The sequence below is a fragment of the Dermacentor albipictus genome, chromosome 2, assembly GCF_038994185.2.
Source record: "Dermacentor albipictus isolate Rhodes 1998 colony chromosome 2, USDA_Dalb.pri_finalv2, whole genome shotgun sequence".
Lineage (NCBI taxonomy): Eukaryota > Metazoa > Arthropoda > Arachnida > Ixodida > Ixodidae > Dermacentor > Dermacentor albipictus.
Genome location: NC_091822.1, coordinates 119,359,095 through 119,378,175, shown reverse-complemented (window position 1 = coordinate 119,378,175; position 19,081 = coordinate 119,359,095). Strand labels below are relative to the sequence as shown.

The window sequence follows — 19,081 nt, the reverse complement described above, 5'->3', positions numbered from 1 at the left end:
GTATTTTTCTTGCATAGGCGAGAAAATAATGTGCACCCTTCATCAAATGTTTCGAAGCCACTCTGCGAGTATAAAGGGACCTGTTGCAGAACCCCTTGTGGCACGCCTGGCGCTGCAAAGCTCGGGAGTGCCAAGATTCGGAGCGTCGAAAGATCGACACGGACTTCTTTTTTTTTTCTTCGTTTAACGCGAAAGCTTACTCTGCCGAGCTCCAGCGAAAATACGTCCCGTGTACGTACACCCGCGAGTAGAAGTACATGGACCACAGGGTCGCCGAAAGAACTCAATTTCTTTGTATTTAAAGGGACACTAAAGTGAAACAATAAATCAGTTTACACTAATGAGGCATTGTTTGAGAACCCTGCAGGCAGTCATTCAAAAAAAGAATAGTTTGATTATTAGGTGAGAAAATGAAGGTCCAAGTATCAGTATTTGAATTTCGCGCCGAAACCCCAGCGCCGGTACGTCAGCGTGACGTCAGGGATTCCAATGTATGTTTTCGCATTTGGGCCGCGTTGGCTGAATAAAGGTTCCCGAAACCTTACATGTTTAATATTTGGTTCCTTTAGAACACAATTGTAGTCAATCTGTAGCGCTATATATAATTAGTAGGCCCTAGAAGATGCCATCAAAATCCAAGACGTCACAGGTCCCAGGTGCGGGACCTTAAGTAGGCGTCGCCACCCCTATTTCGTTCTTGCGCTTTTTCTGGCTTACCAAACGTCTCATCGTTGTAACAGTGGTGTTTTTGGTGTTGTAGAACGGTAATTTACTGATGCAGAAGAAATCATTTTTCGCTTTAGTGTCCCTTTAACATGCATAAACTGAAATTGACGGGTGCACTGGAAAGCTCACAATGCCAAGGCTGGACTGCAGTCCTGTTTTTCAAGCGATATTCACGGGCAAAGGCGGCAATCACCTTTATCGTGCAATCCCTGGTCCGTATGCTTTTGCTCACGGGTGTATACGCCTCGAAATCATCATAACATGCAAAAGAAAACTCTACACTTTGCTCTTAAACTTAATATATCCGACGCGACGGTGAGTGCGTATGCGCGCGCGCCTGTTATCGCGTTCGAAGGTGAGCAGGCGCGCGCTTATCGAGTGGCATCTCCAGGCTGAAGACGCGCATGCAGTGAAAAGCGAGCGACCCTGGCGGGGCGGAGCCGCAGTTTCCCTCCGCCCTTTCCTACTACGTCTGCTGCGGCGTCCGCCATGTCGTGCCCACTCCTGGGCAGCGCACGGTTGTGAAAAAAAAAAAAAACTATATTTTCGAGAGAGATAAAAGCGTTGGCGCATGTAATAACACGAACAAATTCCCTATCAAGCATTAGCAGTTAAGGATCGAGGTTCCATTGCTGGTCATTTTAGTATATTATATAACTGTAAAACAACAGCTGCGACGTTTCTTTATTATTTTTTTTTGATACATCGTATAGTCTTTTCTGATACTGCGTGATCCTTTTGCTGCCTGTTTCCCGTGGTGGGACTTTTACGGTTTTGTACTTTTATACACTAAGAATAGGAAGTAGATTTAAGTAATCGGACTCTGATGCCGCAAACGATTGTAATGCGAAACTTAATGCCACGAAAAAAAAAATGAATTATCGGTTTTACGCACCAAAACCACGAACTGGTTCTAAGCACGCCGTATTCGGAGACTCAGAATTGATTCCCACCGCCTAGGGTCCTTTAACGCGCACCTTGCTTTACACCTTGCTAAAATGCTTTACACGGATAGATGGATGGATGGATGTTATGAGCGTCCCCTTTGGAACGGAGCGGTGGGTAGCGCAACCAAGCTCTCGCTATTATAGTGCTTAATGTGCTACCTATAAAAGGTGGAAGTACACAAAACCAGGCCCCGTACACTCTCAAGTTCAGCAAATGGCCACAGAGGGCGAAAAATCAATCGAGGCGCGTTTCAGCGTAAGCGCGCAAGTGGAGCTACTGTAATTTGGTCGAATACTTTAATTTCTGCTTTCTCTGCTAGGGGCGCTGAACATGCTGAATTTTTTACTTTACACAAACCATTGACATAAACAATCGAGGCGTCTAAGGATGTTTTGTTACCTCAGGCAAATAGGCAGTTGATTTTTTTTTATTTGATTGTTGAAGCTGCTTTTTAGTCATAGCGTCAAGGTTTTTGTACTTGATTAACCACCGACAGCCTATTGGTATCGATGTGTTTCCTGGCCGTTGGCGTTCGAATACTGCGGCGGTAAAACCGGTAAAACATTTTCGAAAGCATGCTGGTTTCGTCTGCGAGTCATTACATTGACTTGCTGTAAAGAGGTCTACTCTTGGCAAAAAATAGTGCCTCATTTTGTTTAGGCGTTGATTATCATAATGAATGCGGCGGAGGTTGAGGGAGTACGCTTGAAGGTACGTTTTTATGCCGCTGATCTCCATAACACCGTGAGTACGCAAACCGATGTCACAGAACACCCGATGCATCATTATTGTGTGTTCTCCGTCATCGCTTGTTTGCTGTACGCCTACTAATTCTTCATTTCTTCAAGTGTTGTACCCTCCTTTTGTTCTTGTTCTCTTGTGCTTCACTTACAGTATGTCGTTCCGTCAGCTGTAATGCGCATTTGCAAAACCAATACGTTTGATAAGACGCAGTGGTTGTCATAATTTCACTACACATGTATTAAGCTGGCACATATGGTTCAGATACAGATGCCTGTATGCGGACTTGCACGACGTTGATGCGGAGATTAGGATAATTATGACGCCCGTAAGGAAGAGGCAGCTGACGGCCGTAAGCTGTTGCGTTCTTTCGGCCAAACTACCCGGCCTGGTAGTGCTGTAAAGATGCTGTATAAAAGTGACACGCGGTGACAGGGAAATTATTATACTTAGCAGCCGACCGTACGTTTTGTAGCTTCGGTCTTCTTTCTTGTGCGTTTGTGCTACCCTTATTAATGAGCCATTTCTTGATTATGTTCTTGACTATGTAACCGCGTTTGTGTGGATGCGTAGACGTGTGCTTTCTATTTGTACTTGTAAAATGCAAATAAAATATTTTCAGGCTTACTCAATCTTTGGTGTCATGTGCGTTTATTCCAGTCGAGGCCATCGTGTCACCTGGAAACCGCATTCTGTCAGTAGCCCTACACGAAATGCAACAGCTGGAGCGCGGCGGCACAACTCGGGGTAACGGCGGCGTAATAAACGAAAAACCGCTCGGGATGCCCTTAAAAGTCAGTTCAGAGTGTGCCTTAACTCGATATGACTCAGCGCTACATGTATTCTGCTGCGCCTCGATCGCGCTCCCGCCAGTTTGGTTGCTGTGTGGCAAACGTAGCGCCTACATATACACATAGGCGCTACGTTTGCCACACAGCAACCAAACTGGCGGGAGCACGATCGAGGCGCAGAAGCCAGAAACCCAGTAAAACCACAGAATACCTGGTAAAGCGTGTGCAAAACCCCGTTTCCGTTTCCTGTTGTACAGCGCCACCGGTGGTCGCATACTTTAGTTCACGACGCCACCGCTACGCTTATTTCCGTAGCACTGGGCTTCTTCGATTTTCCACTTCTGGCTACCCGCGGGCTGCCAGAGCCAGCCAGAGCGTCTTCGTTTTTCTCGCGTTGCTCCGCCCACCGCGCTACGCACTTCCGCCGGGCGTTCGTTTTGCTCGCGCTGGACGGTTCTGGCTACCCGCGGGCTGCCAGAACCTGCCAGGACGATTTTGGTCTGGCTGCTCTCTGGAAGTTCTCTGGCTAGCAGACGACTAAAAGAGGCGATGGGCGCTCGGCGCCATCTTTACGGGGACTTCACGGATTGCAACGCCGGCGCTTGAGGACTTAAATTTACCTCGCTCAGCCAAGTGTATACGGTCATCTCCGGATTTCCTTACTTCTAGCGTTATCTTTTTAGGTGCTAACGCTCCGTTCCGCATCGCGAAGCGGTGTGATACGAGCCGTGGTGAACCGTTTAAAGCTTTTGTGTGTGTGTGTCCCCTGATTGCTTCTTCGCGGCGAACAGCGCGCCGCGCTCTCATGCGTGCATATTATATGCATCGTGTTCCACGCAAATTGTAGACGCTCATTCACACATTGCGGTACATCTTGGTTTCGTCTTTCTCTGGTGGCGTTCCTTTTCACATATTTCGCGTATGTATATCTCTCCTTTCTCTGCAGTTAGCGAAGGCTTTGCAGTTAGCCCGTGTTCGCTCCATCTCTCCGTCGTATGATTAGGTGGCAGCTCGAAACCAATATGTGTTCTAACTGCAGGCCGTTGATCTACGAATACACTGATTGCACTCGGTACATTTAGACAGACGTACATTGGCTTATTGCTCTCATGATTGCGACCAATGTTGTTTTTCGTGTGAAACGTTTCGCTGGTCACAGGCGACGTGCATTTTCACGCGCCAGCCGCGTCCCCAGCTCTTTAAATGAAAAGCACCATCAGCCACAACAAACATTTTGAAATCGAAGCCCAAACAGGTCGGCGCGAAATTTTATGCGTATGAGAGGTACCCGTTAACCTGCTTTTTCATGTCTTGTGATGACACAACGCCAACTCATCTTTGTCGCCGGTGGTCGACGTGATCGCTGCGAGCAGGGATCCTCCAGCTATCGCTTTCGAGTGTACAATCACGATTTCGCGTCTTGTCATGCGCCTCGTCGGAGGCCATCTGTTGCGCTGCGCAAGGCGAGGTTGGCCGAGTACGCGTCCTGCGCCCAGTCGCGCGAAATCGCGCGAAAGTGATCGTATTCCTGAATACAACTATATATTTTCAAGCTGGCAACGCACAAATGGGCCGACTACGCCAAGCGCGCGTCGGCCTCGACGGGCGCTGCCATGCTGGTAGCATGTTTACATTTAGCCAGCTGTACCGGCGTTCGATTTTGCAAACTTCGCGCAGGTTCGGGTTGTCTTGGGATCCCAGCCCACGTGACTTCCTGTCAGAACCGGAACTAGCTGGCTGCCGTCTGGCTCCCAGCGGGCTGCCAGAACTCCGAAAATCGAAGAAGCCCACTGTGGAAGGTACAGTTTCCCTTCTCTAAGTTTGTATAGGTGTTCTGTGACAAAACGGCAAAGTAGTGACATCTCGCGGGACGCAAGAAAATTTGTGTGATGATCACTGCGTGACGTACGCACATGGAACAGATTTTCGCTGGAGCTCCGCAGAGAAAATTTTCGTGTTAAAGAGAAAAGAAAGCCACATTACTTAAAGCCTCGCTACAAAAGAAACTATCGCGACATAGATTTATTACAAGGGCTAGAGAGCTTGGAAGGTGCACGATTCTAACACCTCGAATAAACCAACAGGACAAAAGGAAAAAAAAAGGAGGACGCGTACGTAAGCTGTCAAGCCGTGCGGGCGCGAGGTTAAACGAGGTGCTAACGCGTGAAAACTAGCGTTCCGCTGTGCGCACGCAGACAAGGAAAATAAGACTGGAGAAGAAGCGGGAAAGGCGAAAGCGAAACGAGGTGCAAAAAATAATAATAATAATAATAAGGAAGACGGGGGAAACGGGGAGACAAGAAAACGCACACCTCCGGCTTAGTAAGAGTGTGCGCGACGATCCACTTCCGGTTATTAACTGACGAAACAGGCAAGCATATCCATTTATCGGCCACCGTGCGAGAAAATAGACGAGACAAAGTTGACTGGAACAGTAGCAGCTCCAAGGCATAGTCCGTTGTGTCCGTCCTTTTCCGTTACGCCGCATCGACGGCTCTAGTCAAGCCGGCGTCGTCATTGTGTCGACGTCGTCAGGCCCCCTTCTTGCGGGCTCGAAGCCGAGCGAGGCGCGAACGCGTATATAAAGAGAGCATGCCACTCTCGCTGTCTTCCCGCTCGTGCCGTTTCTTTTTTTTCTTTTTTTTTGTGAGCGTGTGTGTGCCTTCTCTCCGTCGCTGTCTTATTTGCGCTGCGAGGGAAAAAGATCCGTCAATACCAACTACGTATGGCTATATATTTAGTGTAGACTTTCAGCTCCGAGCCTCACCCCGCATGCAGCTGCGCGACCTCCACAATAAAAGACACCTCACACCTCTTCTTCTTCCCTTATCCTTGAGGTCAACCACCAAGCCTTTAGGAGAAAGGGAAGGAAAACGAAACTTTGTTCATCTACCGCCGGGGACAGAGACATAGAGGCATGAAAGAACTAGGAGGGAGCATTGAGCGACAGGACTGAAGCCGAACGAGGTCGGCCCAGCACGTGAGCGTCACGTGAGAGCGCGCGGTAGGTGCCGCGTATATAGCGCGTTATATACAGCGCGTTAAAATTGTACAGCGCACTTTAGTTAGTTCGTCAGTTCCTGAGTAACAGATTTACTCTAGCGTTCGCCACCACAAATGGAGCGTCGAAAAAAAAAAGAACAATACAACAGTCGAAGCCCAAAAATACTAAACAGTGGTTCGGAATACTAACGAGTGCTTTAGTACTTAAGATAGGTGGATATTTTTTTAAAAAATCATTAACAGCTTTATTCTGCAGGAATGCTGTTAAACAGGGACACACCATATTCACAGCTTAAATAACCTGCGTCACAGTCGAAAGCATTCGCGAAGTTTATTAATTAAATATTCACCCAAGCGGGCCCGAGCATATGGCTGCCGCTACAGACGGGTTCGGTGAACTGGTTTGGTTAACGGATTGGGTGGAGTTGCAGCGCTTATGCGTAAGATCAGGCTCTGAAAATCGCTCGGAGACAGTATACGCACTTTGTTAAATCAGATTCTGCCCTCAGCTGCACACAAATAAAAAAAAATATGGTAAAACCACTAGCACCTAAACGGCAATCACACACGAAATGTAAAGCCCCGGCGTTTCACGATAAAATCGCAACTGTTGGTAGCTATATAAATACGCAACCGGTATACGCGTTTCAAATAGTGAAAGTTTCGGTCCGAATGCAATATTTAAATTATATGCATCCAATTATAACGAATCGAATAGTATGATCATCTGTTTCTGAAATATGAAAAAAAAAGGCGCAACAACAGAAAACGCGAGAAACAAACAAAAATGTCGGATCCTAATTCGCCCGACTTCCCTTCAGCGTTTTCTCAGTGGCAGGCGTAAAGTGTACGTTCGCCTCTCAATGACAGCGACCGGGGTTGACATGGGAGGGTGCGTATACGGCGATGGCCGATCTCCTGCAGAGCGTCGTTTCGATTTTCGTTGCGCTTCCCCGAAAACAGTTCAGTTCCGCTTTAAGAGGAAGCTTTAGCTCGGGTGCTCCTATCTAAATACATGTAAAAGGAGAATTCGTTTTTCTCGGCCACCACTGCACCAAATGTGACTGAGTTTGCTGCATTTAAAAGAAAAACTTAAAATCTAGTGACTGTTGGTTTCGAATTTTTGAGTTAGGTCGTCAATTTTTTATCAAAAATTGACAAAAATTACAAATTTTCAGAAAACGAAACTATCAAGTTTACAACTCTGTAACTCAACAAGAAAAAATGATATCGCAATTCTGTGAATTGTATCTGATAGCACATCTAAAGCGGACAAAATTGATATGTTACACATGAACCTAAAAAAATGTATTAATATGTAATTACAACTTTTGCAGAACCCTGGTAAACAATGTAACAAATTCACGTAAGATGTAAGATGACATATAATATTTGTCCGCTTTGAATGATCTAATGGATGTCGTTTACAGAACCGCGATATCTGTTCTTGATGCAGAGCTATGAATTTGTAAACTTCGTGCTTCTATTTTTTTTCAAACTTCTGAATTTTTGAAAATCTTTCTAACAAAATTCAAGCCCTAAATCAAAATTCCGCTTCCAACAGTCACTAGAATTTATCTTACTCTCTCAAATGCAACAAATTTCATCAAAATCGGTCCAGGGGGTATCTCAGAAAAACGTTTTTGCGTTTTTACATGTATTTGAATAGGCCGCGTCGGAGTTGGGCCCGAGCTAAAGCTTCCTCTTAAGTCCGCAGCGGAAAATGAAGTAACGGTTCGAACCGGTTCAAGTTCTTTTGCATAACTGAAGAACAATTACAGGAAAAGATCACAATTTTGTTTTGCAGAAAAACTCGCTAACTAAGATGCACTGAAAGGCTACGATTGTTTGTGCTTCAGGCCGAACGTACCGTTACAAAATAATTGAGAAGGTCCGAAACCTGTGCGTGAACCTACACAAAGCGAAGCTTTATTGAAGGAAAGGGAGGAGAACATACAGATATTCCGGTTCGATACCCTGATCGCCCGGGCGCCACTTGTCCTAGAGGAACTAAGTTTGCTACAAAAGTTACTAAAGGCAACTATGGGGATAATGTAGGAGCTGCAAGTATGACAGTTCAGCTGTGCATAGCAATGGGCAAGTGAGCTTGCTCAAACGTCGTTCTTCTGGCCTCAATCCGCTTTGTGAATTTGTGCAAATGTAATATTTTCGAATAAAATGCTGGATTATAATGAAGTGCATCAACTCCGCGACTATGCGTAGGCGCCGAAAGTTGTTGCCTTCGTGAGTTTAAAGACATGATCTTGCTTGATAATATAAATACCAAGCCCAATAACGCCGCAAGGACGTCTTAAGCCAAAAGCACGAAGATTAGGCAAACCCGTGTAATACCCATTTTTACCGCGGTAGTTGAACCATCGTAGCGGCTCAGTTCTCTCTAATACTAAAAAAGAAGAAAAAGAAAGCTATAGGGCACAGGGATTCCGACCACCTGGCTTTATTTGACAAACACCAAAACCTTAGTACATAAGTCTCTTTTTGCAACATTTAAAGCAGCGCTACGAAGACTGCGACGACCGAGCGCGAACCAGTGCCACACACAAATGGCCCTCGAGACTAGCGCAACGCAACTCTCGGAGGCTCGTGCGCCGCGTATCGCCTCACCCGTTGAGCGCCGGTGGAGCCACGGCGGCTGTGCGGCGGCGGCAGCTGCCAGCCAAGCTGCGCTGCCGCTTTCTCCCCGGAAACCGTTTCCCGCGATGCCGACGACAGCTTGCGCAATCACCGGCGCGCGGAAGAGCGAGGGGAGGCGGGCGCATCATTGCACGCCGTCTATCGCGAGGAGGGAGACAAGCGCAGTCGTGGCCGAGTGGTTAAGGCGATGGACTTGAAATCCATTGGGATCTTCCCGCGCAGGTTCGAATCCTGCCGGCTGCGGTACCTTTTTTTTTTTCTTTCTTCATAGCCTTGCTTTTCTTTTTTCTTCTTTCATTTGCTAACACTTTATCAAATCATCACATCTCTGGAGCGCCGCGGCCAATTAATTATTCGTCAATGCGGCTCATTCCAGCTCTTGGCTTATATCCCAGCGAGTATTTCCTGCATAAATACTGCTTAACTTCTGCGCTAAGAGAAAGCCATGAAGCACCACCGCAACTCTCGCCGTCTCACCAATGCAAAAATGAGCTGGGCATGCATGATTCCAAAATGTCGGGTTCCAGTAAATTTTGGTTTTAATATTTCAGTTTCAATGCGAATATTTACTGGCCTCGCCTCTCCCCATCCACTCGGCCCCCTAACGAAAAGACGCAACTGATGTTGTGATGTTTGTATTGTATTAACACACTTAAGAAAGAAAGAAAGAAAGAAAGAAAGAAAGAAAGAAAGAAAGAAAGAAAGAAAGAAAGAAAGAAAGAAAGAAAGAAAGAAAGAAAGAAAGAAAGAAAGAAAGAAAGAAAGAAAGAAAGATGACCCAGTATGGATGTTTGGGCGTCCAGTATGGATGTCTATGGCGCAAGGGCCAGTCATGACCAAAGAGCGCCGAGACATGTGGAAGTTGTGGATGGTATGATGAACGTGACACGCTTAATGGTAACGTACCATGGCTGTAAATAGACCGAAAATCAGTCGCTGTGTAGGTTGGAAACCGCGCTATATTGCCTCCTCATGGCCTCCAATTCAGCACAAGGGCGTGGAGGCAACAGAAATAGAAAGGCGGCGCCGCAGCATCCGGAATAATTTAGACTACCTGGGACTCTTTAACGTGCACCCAAATCTAAGTACGTGAGTTTATTCCACCCTCGTAGAAACGCGGCCGTCGCGGCTGGGAATCGAACCCGCAACTTCCTTCGGTACATATTTATGGCACCACTGTACACAACTGTAGCTTACCATTGCAGTGCACCGCGCTCCCAAGGCTCTGGCCGAAATTGGCCGGCATCCAATGGTTCGCCAACTGCCGCGTCCAAGAAAAAGCAGCGCGGTTGCAAGAACACTATGCACACAAGATGCTGGAAAGAAGCGAGGCGACGGGCCTCTCCATTTGCGTGATCCCCGACCGGAGACCATACCGCCGTCCATGGGTGCAGGCGAGAAAAGCGCCGCGTGAAGCGGAGGTCCCCCGGTTCAAGTCCGCGGTCACAACCGGACTCCGACCAGTCCGTGCAGCGGCACGGTTCGGTGCACTTTCTCCGGCGAACGGCGGCCAAGCCACCGTGGCCGGCACGGCATCTGCAGCCGAGGGAACGGCGGCGTCGCGGAGATATCTCCGTCTCGCTGCGGGTCGTTCTCCTCCGCTCGCGTCCGACCGCGTCGCCGGCGCGAGATAACGGAGCGCTCCCGTTCACTGCCCCGAGCAAGGCCATCGGCACGGGACACACACGGAACGAAAAGAGAGAGAGAGAGAGAGAGCAGAAGTGAAAGCATGGCAGCAGGCGCGTCGTCCCAGATAAGGAGGAACAAGTCAGTCTATTAACTCTACGGGACAAGCGGACGAGGGGACGGCGCCAACAAGAGGGATGCGTGAAGCAACATGGATCCCTTTCCCTTCTTCGAGGGCACATCGGCTCTACAGAAGCCCACAAGGTAGAGAAAGATTCGTGAAAGGGAACATTGTCACCCACCCGGCTGCATAGCACGAAACTTCAAATAAAACCCATACGGGTGGCTCCCAACGCGTTGCAAAAAAAAAAAAAAAAAAACTACAATCACAGAAAGGTGTTGGTCATGCATGGGTTCGATCCCCCGAATGAGGACGTTTCTTTTTTTTTTTTCAACTGCGAAGCTTTCCTTCTGCGAAATCCGCATTGGGTTTCATTTGTAACTTCGTGTTACAGTCGGGTGGATCACAATTTTCCATTTCTTCCTTATAAAGTAGATTCTTCAGGCGCCAATCAATCCTGTCGATCGAAAAGTTAGTTTCACGACATCTTTTCGCATCTTCAGGATGACGATAAGGTGACTAAAAAGAATGGATTAGTAATTTCTAATTGTCAATTTCCAATACTGCTGTACTCAAGTTTACAAAATGTGGGCTCCATGCGAGAACTCCAGTAACGTCCAACCTGAGAACATCAAATGTTTCACCTGACATACTTGGCAAGTACCCGTCCAGTCAGTTGAAATATATCTTTATTTATCGCACAACCACTAGCCTTTCTGATAAAACAGCGCTCCAAAATGAACTTAACGGTGGACAGGAGTGGCGTGATCTTTGGGCACTGTTACGGTTCACATTGTGCGGCAATGAAATGGACAGATGCCAAACGCCTGGGACACGGCGTGCCTAATCGTCACATACGTCAACATGAAAAGACTTGTCCGTCGGGCGTGGACGACGGGATTCTGCAGCACCCTGAAAGGCTACGCCCTGCGGGCACAAGTTCAACGTGACTGCATAGAACAGGATGTGCTTCGTCTGTCCATTGCTGCCACGGCGTAGTAGTCAATTGAGGGCTGCTGCGAAGAGCCGGGGGTGTAGGTGCCGTTAGTTCGAAGCAGCAAAGACCGCTTATGTCTTTCGTCTTCTTCTTTCTTTAGTTCGTTTCCATTCCCCGAGGTAAGGAAAGGTGAAGACGACAGAAAAACAAAGTGACAGCACGATCTGTCTATACATGAAAAAAAAATTGTATAGCTGCTTGTTATGAAAGTACCGAAGAGGGAGCATGACGTCACGCAGCCAGCCTTCGCGAGCCAACTCTCCGTGAAGTCAGCTAGCTCCCTTCGCGTTTTCTTTCTCTCGCTTCTCCAAGCCAACACGTGACTCTGCGTTCAGCGGGCTCGACCAAGACGCACGTCGCTACCAAGCCGCACGTTGCTGTCGCAGCCGTTATCTTTCCGGAAGTGTGCGCGCAGAGACGGTTGAGAGCGATGGTGGCTAGAAGCACACGTGACACTATCACGTGCTGCGCCGACTTTTTCCATGGCTTCAACTGTATCGTGCTACGCTCCCTAGCTCATAGCCGTCTTTCTTCTTTTTTTTTCGTCCGTGAATCCGCGAACCCGCCCGTGATTTCTCGTTTCTCGTCCACGTGCTTCACGGACTCGGCTTTTCGCTAACCGCACTTCGGGACATCTCACGCCCGCCTCGCAGCAGTTCCTTTCAAACTACACTTGACTTTTTTGTCCGTTTCCGTTTCCCTCCGAGCAAAGTCACAAAAAAAGTCGGGAGGAACTCAACCGAGGACAAACACAACAAAAGCACGCAAGTTCCGTACTGTTAAGTTCAGCGGAATCCTGCGCGTGAAACCTCTCGAAAGAAATCGTTGCCGACAACAGTGCAGAGCACGCCAGAGCGCCCCCACCCACCAAACGTGCACGCAGAAAAAAAAAGATCAGAAGAAGAAATTTCCCCCTCGTTGACTACGAGCTAGACGGCTAATTAGAGTGTTTGTCGTTGTAAATGACATATCGATCCATCCCGTTTTCCAACAGCCCACTACTTACTTCCGCAAACACGGAGCAATCGTTCCTGCACGTCCAAAAGGTCTTACGAGCACTGTATACATGTCGCAATCTCTTTCTATGTTTATATGCCTGAACGTTGGAGCATTGGCCAAATAAAGTATGCTGTATGCATGATAAGAAATACTCCTTTTTCTTTCCTCTACGAAACTGAGGTGAAGAATCTGTTTTCGAATAATGCTATTTTAGGAAATGTAATACTTGGCTTATATAATGTGGGCTATATATTTCCCCTTCTGGACATCCGGAATTGCCGCTAAGATGACCTTGAACTGCCGTAGTGGGGGAATCGAGTTACTCTAAACACATACAAAGGATTGCAATGTTCATTCTGTAAGGAAGCGTTCCTTTACTCATTCTGTTAGTGACTAATGTTTAAGCTGCCAGCGGCTCGGTCTATACGCACGCCGGCGGTATCATAGAATTGATGAAGTCGGGTCGAGTCGGCTCGTCGGATCGAAAACCGGTCGTCGGGTTCACGTAAACGGTAGCGACTCTGGCCGCGAGCAAGCGTCGATGCGAGTTCTGTCGTCCCGCTTGCGAGCGGCTGGATTAACTCGCCCATGCAGGCCGCTTGACAAGATCTGCGCAAACGCGGTGGGGTGTGGAGTTGCGTGGGCCCGCTCGACTCACGACTCACGACTCACGACTCACGACTCACGCAAGCTTCGCTTGCGTGAACGTTGCCGGAATGGTGTAACGTTTTGTTCCAATGCTATTCTGTCTCGCGATTTGTCAATGGTCCGAGCAACTCTTGCGCCTATATGTTAATCACCGCGATCAGCAAGCCGCAGTGGATGATGATAAAGGAATAGAATCGAGCGAAAGGATAATTACACTATTGCCACGACGCAGTCCACAGGATCATGTACCTACTATAGCTGGCGATCAAAGAATGCTTCACCCGCGTGACATTATAGAGCATCAGAATGTCGGCCGGAATACTAGGACCAGAACTAAGCAGCCAGAACTATAACTGGAGCCAGCTGACCTTTTAGTGGAATGAGTGAGTGCATGTAATCTGCGTATAAGCCGGTGTAAACGTCTCTGAAGCGGCATAATGATCGCGACTTATGTTTTGTAATTTTTTTTTCATCGAGGAGCTGCGCTACGCTATATAGATTATGTTCCACTTTAGTTAATCACAGCATCGCAAGATGTCGTTACCAGCGCAGCCGTTTCCGGATACGTCACCTGTTACTCAAATGTTCCCGTCTCCGCTAAGCTAAAACTCTCCATTGTGCGTCCGACTCGCCTGCACTTCTCGAACTTTGTCGAAACACGATATTACGAACACTAGTACAACGATGCAGACGCCAACATACACGTTTTATTGGTGCAGAGATTATGTGCACTAAATACTTGACTGCATTTCATTGTCGTTAACAGTTGTATGACCTTTGCTTTGTGAGCTCAGTGTACGGATTGTTTTGTTTTACTTTTCACTCTTAAAACTGCTGTCCACAAGTCCAAGTTTAATGTAAGGAGCGCAGAGGTCCTTACAATCAAGCATTCGCATGCGCTTTTTGTCTACGCAACTAGACATCCGTGTGATGCTCAATAAATTTTCACTTGATTTCAGTAAATCTAAACTGTTTCTCGTCAACATGAGGGTGTAACGAACGCATGCTTACAACGAATATTGGTACGTAACGAAAGTATTTTCGCGCCGGATACGGCTTCCTTATACCGACGCTCGACTGCATACATCTAGTTCAGGCTTCGTATACTTCGCCGTTGGCTTCAGCAGCGCGACGCAGCAGCATCTGCACAACGCCATTTCTTTCGAACAATGTTTTCCTCGAAACATTGTTCGAGCAACGCATTGTTCTCAGCGAATTCCCTCCGCGTACAGGCCCCGGCGCAAGAAGTGCACCGGGTTGGTTCCGCTCGATCACGTGACTAACACTGCACAGGCGCGACCTGTACCAAACGAGGGGACTTACGCATAAGCGGCCGCGCACCCGCTTAAGCCGTTCGGAATTAGGTCAAGCAGGCGGGCAAACGCGGCTCGACTCCTTCGATCGCACCGGCACACCTCGGCACCGCCTCAACTTGACCAATACCGCGAACCGCGCGTGAATCGAACAGACCTCACAATCGGTCCGAGCGCTCGATCACCAACGCTTCGGCGGCCACACCACCACGACCGCCGCCTCCGTTCTGCAGCCCCGCTCCGCCTCGTCACTTGTCCCGCACTCGGGCCGTCGGCTTCTCCGTCCTCGGACGTCTCGCTACACAGGCACGAGGGCTGGCATCCACGTAAGCCTCACAAACAGCCGCGCGCCGCAGGAAACTCGGCGCTTTCTCCCTCTCCCCGCCAGAGCGAAGAGAGATCTGTGTTTCAGCCACGCAGAGAGGTTAAGTACACGCGCCTTTAAAACGAAGCACGCCGAGCCCGCTGTTACACCAAGGCCGAAAGAAGAAGAAGAGACGCGTAGGAGCAATGTGCCCGCTAAGTGCCTGCATACATAAACAGACAACGGGAGAAACACAAGACGAAGACCCACTGGCTGGAAGCACTGTTTGTCGCGTGAGAAAAAATACGAGCGGCGCTAGGAAGGGAGAGGAAGAACAGAGGGGCGCGTCACCGCGTGCGCCGTGTCTACACGCCCGGCAGGAGACGCGAATGGAGTGCGAGCACGCACGAAGACATGGAACGCGTACGTTGTGTGCAAAGCGACCAGGCAGCGTTGGTATCTTCGCGAGTTTCACAGCGATACTTTCTTTGCATCTTCCTTCCACTTTATAACGCGCGCCGCTGGAGGCACCGGATGCTGCTGAGGCTGCTGTCTTGCACGGCGCGTCAAAGGGGGGGAGGGGTTGAGAACGTGTGCAATGTACGTGCATGAAAAGAGCGCGGGAGAGGTGTCTGAGACCTTTCCCAAGCTATACCGGGTGTCCCAGTTAAGTTGGATCAAGATTTACAAAAAAAAAAACAAGAGCTCTAAAGGAATCGTACCGACTGCATTGTAGCGGCAGTCGTGTGTACTTACAGCCAGTGTTTATTTTTCATCACGAAGTATTAATTACGTTCAATGAGGTAACCTTTTTAATTATTGCTTGCATCGCAAACATGTCAATTACAAAATCAAGCATTTGTCTCGCGCTGAAATGTGCCTGGTTGTTTTTTTTTTTTCAAAGAAAAACAAAAGCCCGTGAAATAAGCGAAACGTGAAATAGATGCGCGCTCGCGCGCGCCGCTACTCAAGCGCTTCCAAGCAACCTTTGAAAGATATACGGCTGCATTCGTTCATTGACGCATCCTATAAGGCTTCGTCATGTAGGATGGCTCGAGAAGTTTCGCGACCTAACTAGCGTGGTGCGATAAACGTCAGCATCTGCGGACGCAAGCACGTTGAACCTTTATTCTATGGTTGAACTCGATCATGAGGTACTCGGGGTAGCTTTAACCTTCGCGTATCATGAAACAAAGCTACAAAAGAAACTCAACCAATTTAGAAAAAAAAAGAAAGAGTGCGCAAAATATCACAAAAAAAAAGAAAGGCAGCTCGCGGAAGAACAGAAAACAGCTACTCGAGAGTTCATTTCAATAAAAAAGAAACCGAAAGCACGTAAGGCGTCACAGCCGCCCACAAAACAACATCCAAAGGTGCAACTGCTTTAGCCATTTACCCTTTCTGTCTCTTGAGCTCCGGAAAAGAGGCAAAACGAGGCAGCCTTTTACTTATATCTATCTTTGTCGCAAGCTTTCTTTTTATGTAAGGATAGAGTGACATATCATGAAGCTGCGTTAAACAGTCACGTTTTACACCAGTTTTAAACAGTTATTTTCCACTACCACTTACAGCACGTGCTCAAACAGGTCACCATCTGAAGCAATACAGTGCTTGCTTCTTTCCAACACTTGTGCTGTTGCAGCTTTGACCTGCGACTTTGGAATGTCGCTGCAGACTGCTTACTTTTGCCTTTATAGGGCGTCCGGTGTGGTGGTTTCGCTGCTATACACGCGACCTTTCACGTAGCCGCCCAACAAGTCCAGCGGTGTCATGTCCGACGACCTTGCAGGTCAGGGTACAGGTCTGTGCCGGCCAATCAACTGTCCAGGAAAAAGCTTGTCGAGCCACGCTCGAAACTGACTACTACTATGCGCAGGAGCACCATCATGTTGAAACCATGGAGGGGTGGTATTCTGTAGGAGTCCAGGAGTCCACCAAGCGGACTGTCCATTTCGGCCGCTGCTGATTGGCTGGGGCCGTTCGTCTCCTTTTCACTCGTATCCAATCAGCAGCAGCCGAAATGGACAGTCCACTAGGTGGACTCTAACAGACTAGACCCCCCCCCCCCCCCCCCAGATGTTCCGAAGGTGCGCAAATGCAACGTTGCAACAGACATCGTTCACGGGGTCCTCGAGGATGTCGTTGATGTCGCTTGCGTCGTTAGTGTGTTGTAACAAAAGATAGGTCCGATGATGTTGCCATCAAAAATACCGCACCACACATTAAATTACCACTTTTTTTTTTAAGTCATCCACACTGATGATCTTGAAGTTCCGGCCTCCGGACTGGCGTCGCGCACACTGCCGCGAGGATTAGCAGCAAATAATGCCAAAATATCCGTTTCCGCTTCTTGAACTACCGTCGCAGTCCTGTGTCGCTTTCTTGTGAAGCTACCCGTCTCGCAAAGGACTTCGTACGTTCTAAGGATTGTTGACGGACCATAGGGTGTCCTCCACAATGCCACATCCGGAATAGCTTGGCTGCCTGTCTTCTGTCGCCGTGCGCCGCCCCCAGAGCCAGGATCTTCGTGAAGGGCATGACTGTCTTTCTGAAGAGAAGGTCACTGGCGTGGTATCCGTTGAGATATTCCGTTATTATTTACGCACTTACACGTCAAGCAAAAATGATTTATGCAATCGACAGCTGCATATGCTGGCCGTACAAATTCTCCAAAACGCATTAGATGGACATAGACTGTGCAAGGTTTGTTTTCATTGCTAAAGGGAACAAAAGGAACATACGTTCCGGGCGCGTATCTACGGAACAAGATGAGTGAGCAAAATTACAGTCCCAAGTGCGCCATCACGGTTTCCCGGCTTCGAAATCCCATCGCCACCCCCTCCCCCACCCCCAACGCCTACGGCTCCGCTACGCTTATCAATGCGTCAATAGCGTCTTCTCATGATGCCGCGACCATCACACAGCGTGAAGCCCTGTATGGAGCTGCCGCCGCTAGTAAAGCCGTGTATCCGTGGCTATTCGTTGGGAGCGCTTGAGTAGCGGCGCACGACTGTGTATTTATTTCGTATTTTGGATGTTTCGTGCGCTTTTGTTTTTTCTCGGGAAAAACAACGAAGCAAAGCTGAGCCGGAAACAAATGCTTGATTTGGAGGTTATTTGAGGTGCCCTCGAACTTTGTAATTGATATGTTTGCGATTCAAGCGATAGTTTAAAAAGTTCACAAATTAAAAACAATTAATTATACTTTGTGACGAAAAATACTGGCTGTAAGTACACACGACTACGGCTACGATGCAGTCGGTATGATTTCATTAGAGCTCTTGTTCTTTTTTTTTTTTTAATCTTTGTCCAAGGTAACTGGGACACCCGGTATATTTGAGCACTCACAATAAAGCAACCGTTGGCAGCCAGAGCTCGTCCTGTGTTCTTCCTTCTGTCCGTGTTTTAGCGCCGTTTTTCTACCACGGATGCATACCCTTTCAAATAACCTTTCCAACGAACTATACGGGGTGTCGCAGCAGTGTCCTCTCGAGCTCCCTGGCTGTTGACACAATGCCCTCTGGAATTCCCTGGCCATCGGCACAGTGCCCTCTGGAAGCTGTAATTACGCGTGAGGCCCCCGCAAAAGGATTACACAAGCTGCAGCGCCTTCCTTTGTACTTGCACGCAACAGCCCAGGGGAGAGATAGATAAGTAGGAACAGGAGACAGAGAACGCACAATGTCAACGCCGTGGAGGCACGGGTGAATAACCACTTTTCGTTCGTGGCAGCTTGCACACATGGAAGGATCGCGGGGGAAGAAACAGGCGCTGTCAGAAAGAATGCTTCATTTGGCGTGCCCTCGATAAAAGAAATGCTACTACGAGACATGACGACAGTAGCGGACAAACTGTAAATAATAATAATAATAATAATAATAATTATTATTATTATTATTATTATTATTATTATTATTATTATTATTATTATTATTATTATTATTCAAAGTATGGTATGACACGTTTTCGCTGTTTCTGCAGAATAAACACCGTGCATGTTTGCCGATGCCGACAACTGACGCAGGTCGCGCGCAGACGCAAAGCTGCGGTAAAGCCCCGCGGCGTCAAGACAATGCCCAAGCGGTGATACAGCAAACCGACACTTCAGCCACGTTGTCATAATCCTGCAACACTGCGAGGCCGTGCTGCGTGACGGAAGCCCGGGTGGCCAATGGGCGCTGGTCCGTCGGGAACGGGACGTGGCAGCTA

At 48.2% G+C, this 19,081-nt stretch overlaps 1 protein-coding gene and 1 non-coding gene across 4 annotated transcripts in view; one reads left to right on the top strand and one right to left on the bottom strand.

Annotated features, from left to right (window-relative positions):
• Positions 1-19,081, bottom strand: part of Tpst (tyrosylprotein sulfotransferase) — a 498,993-nt gene that overhangs the window by 452,646 nt on the left and 27,266 nt on the right. The window lies entirely within an intron of this gene.
• On the top strand, positions 9,026-9,107 carry TRNAS-UGA (transfer RNA serine (anticodon UGA)). Its single transcript has one exon. It is a non-coding gene; the product is annotated as a tRNA-Ser (tRNA).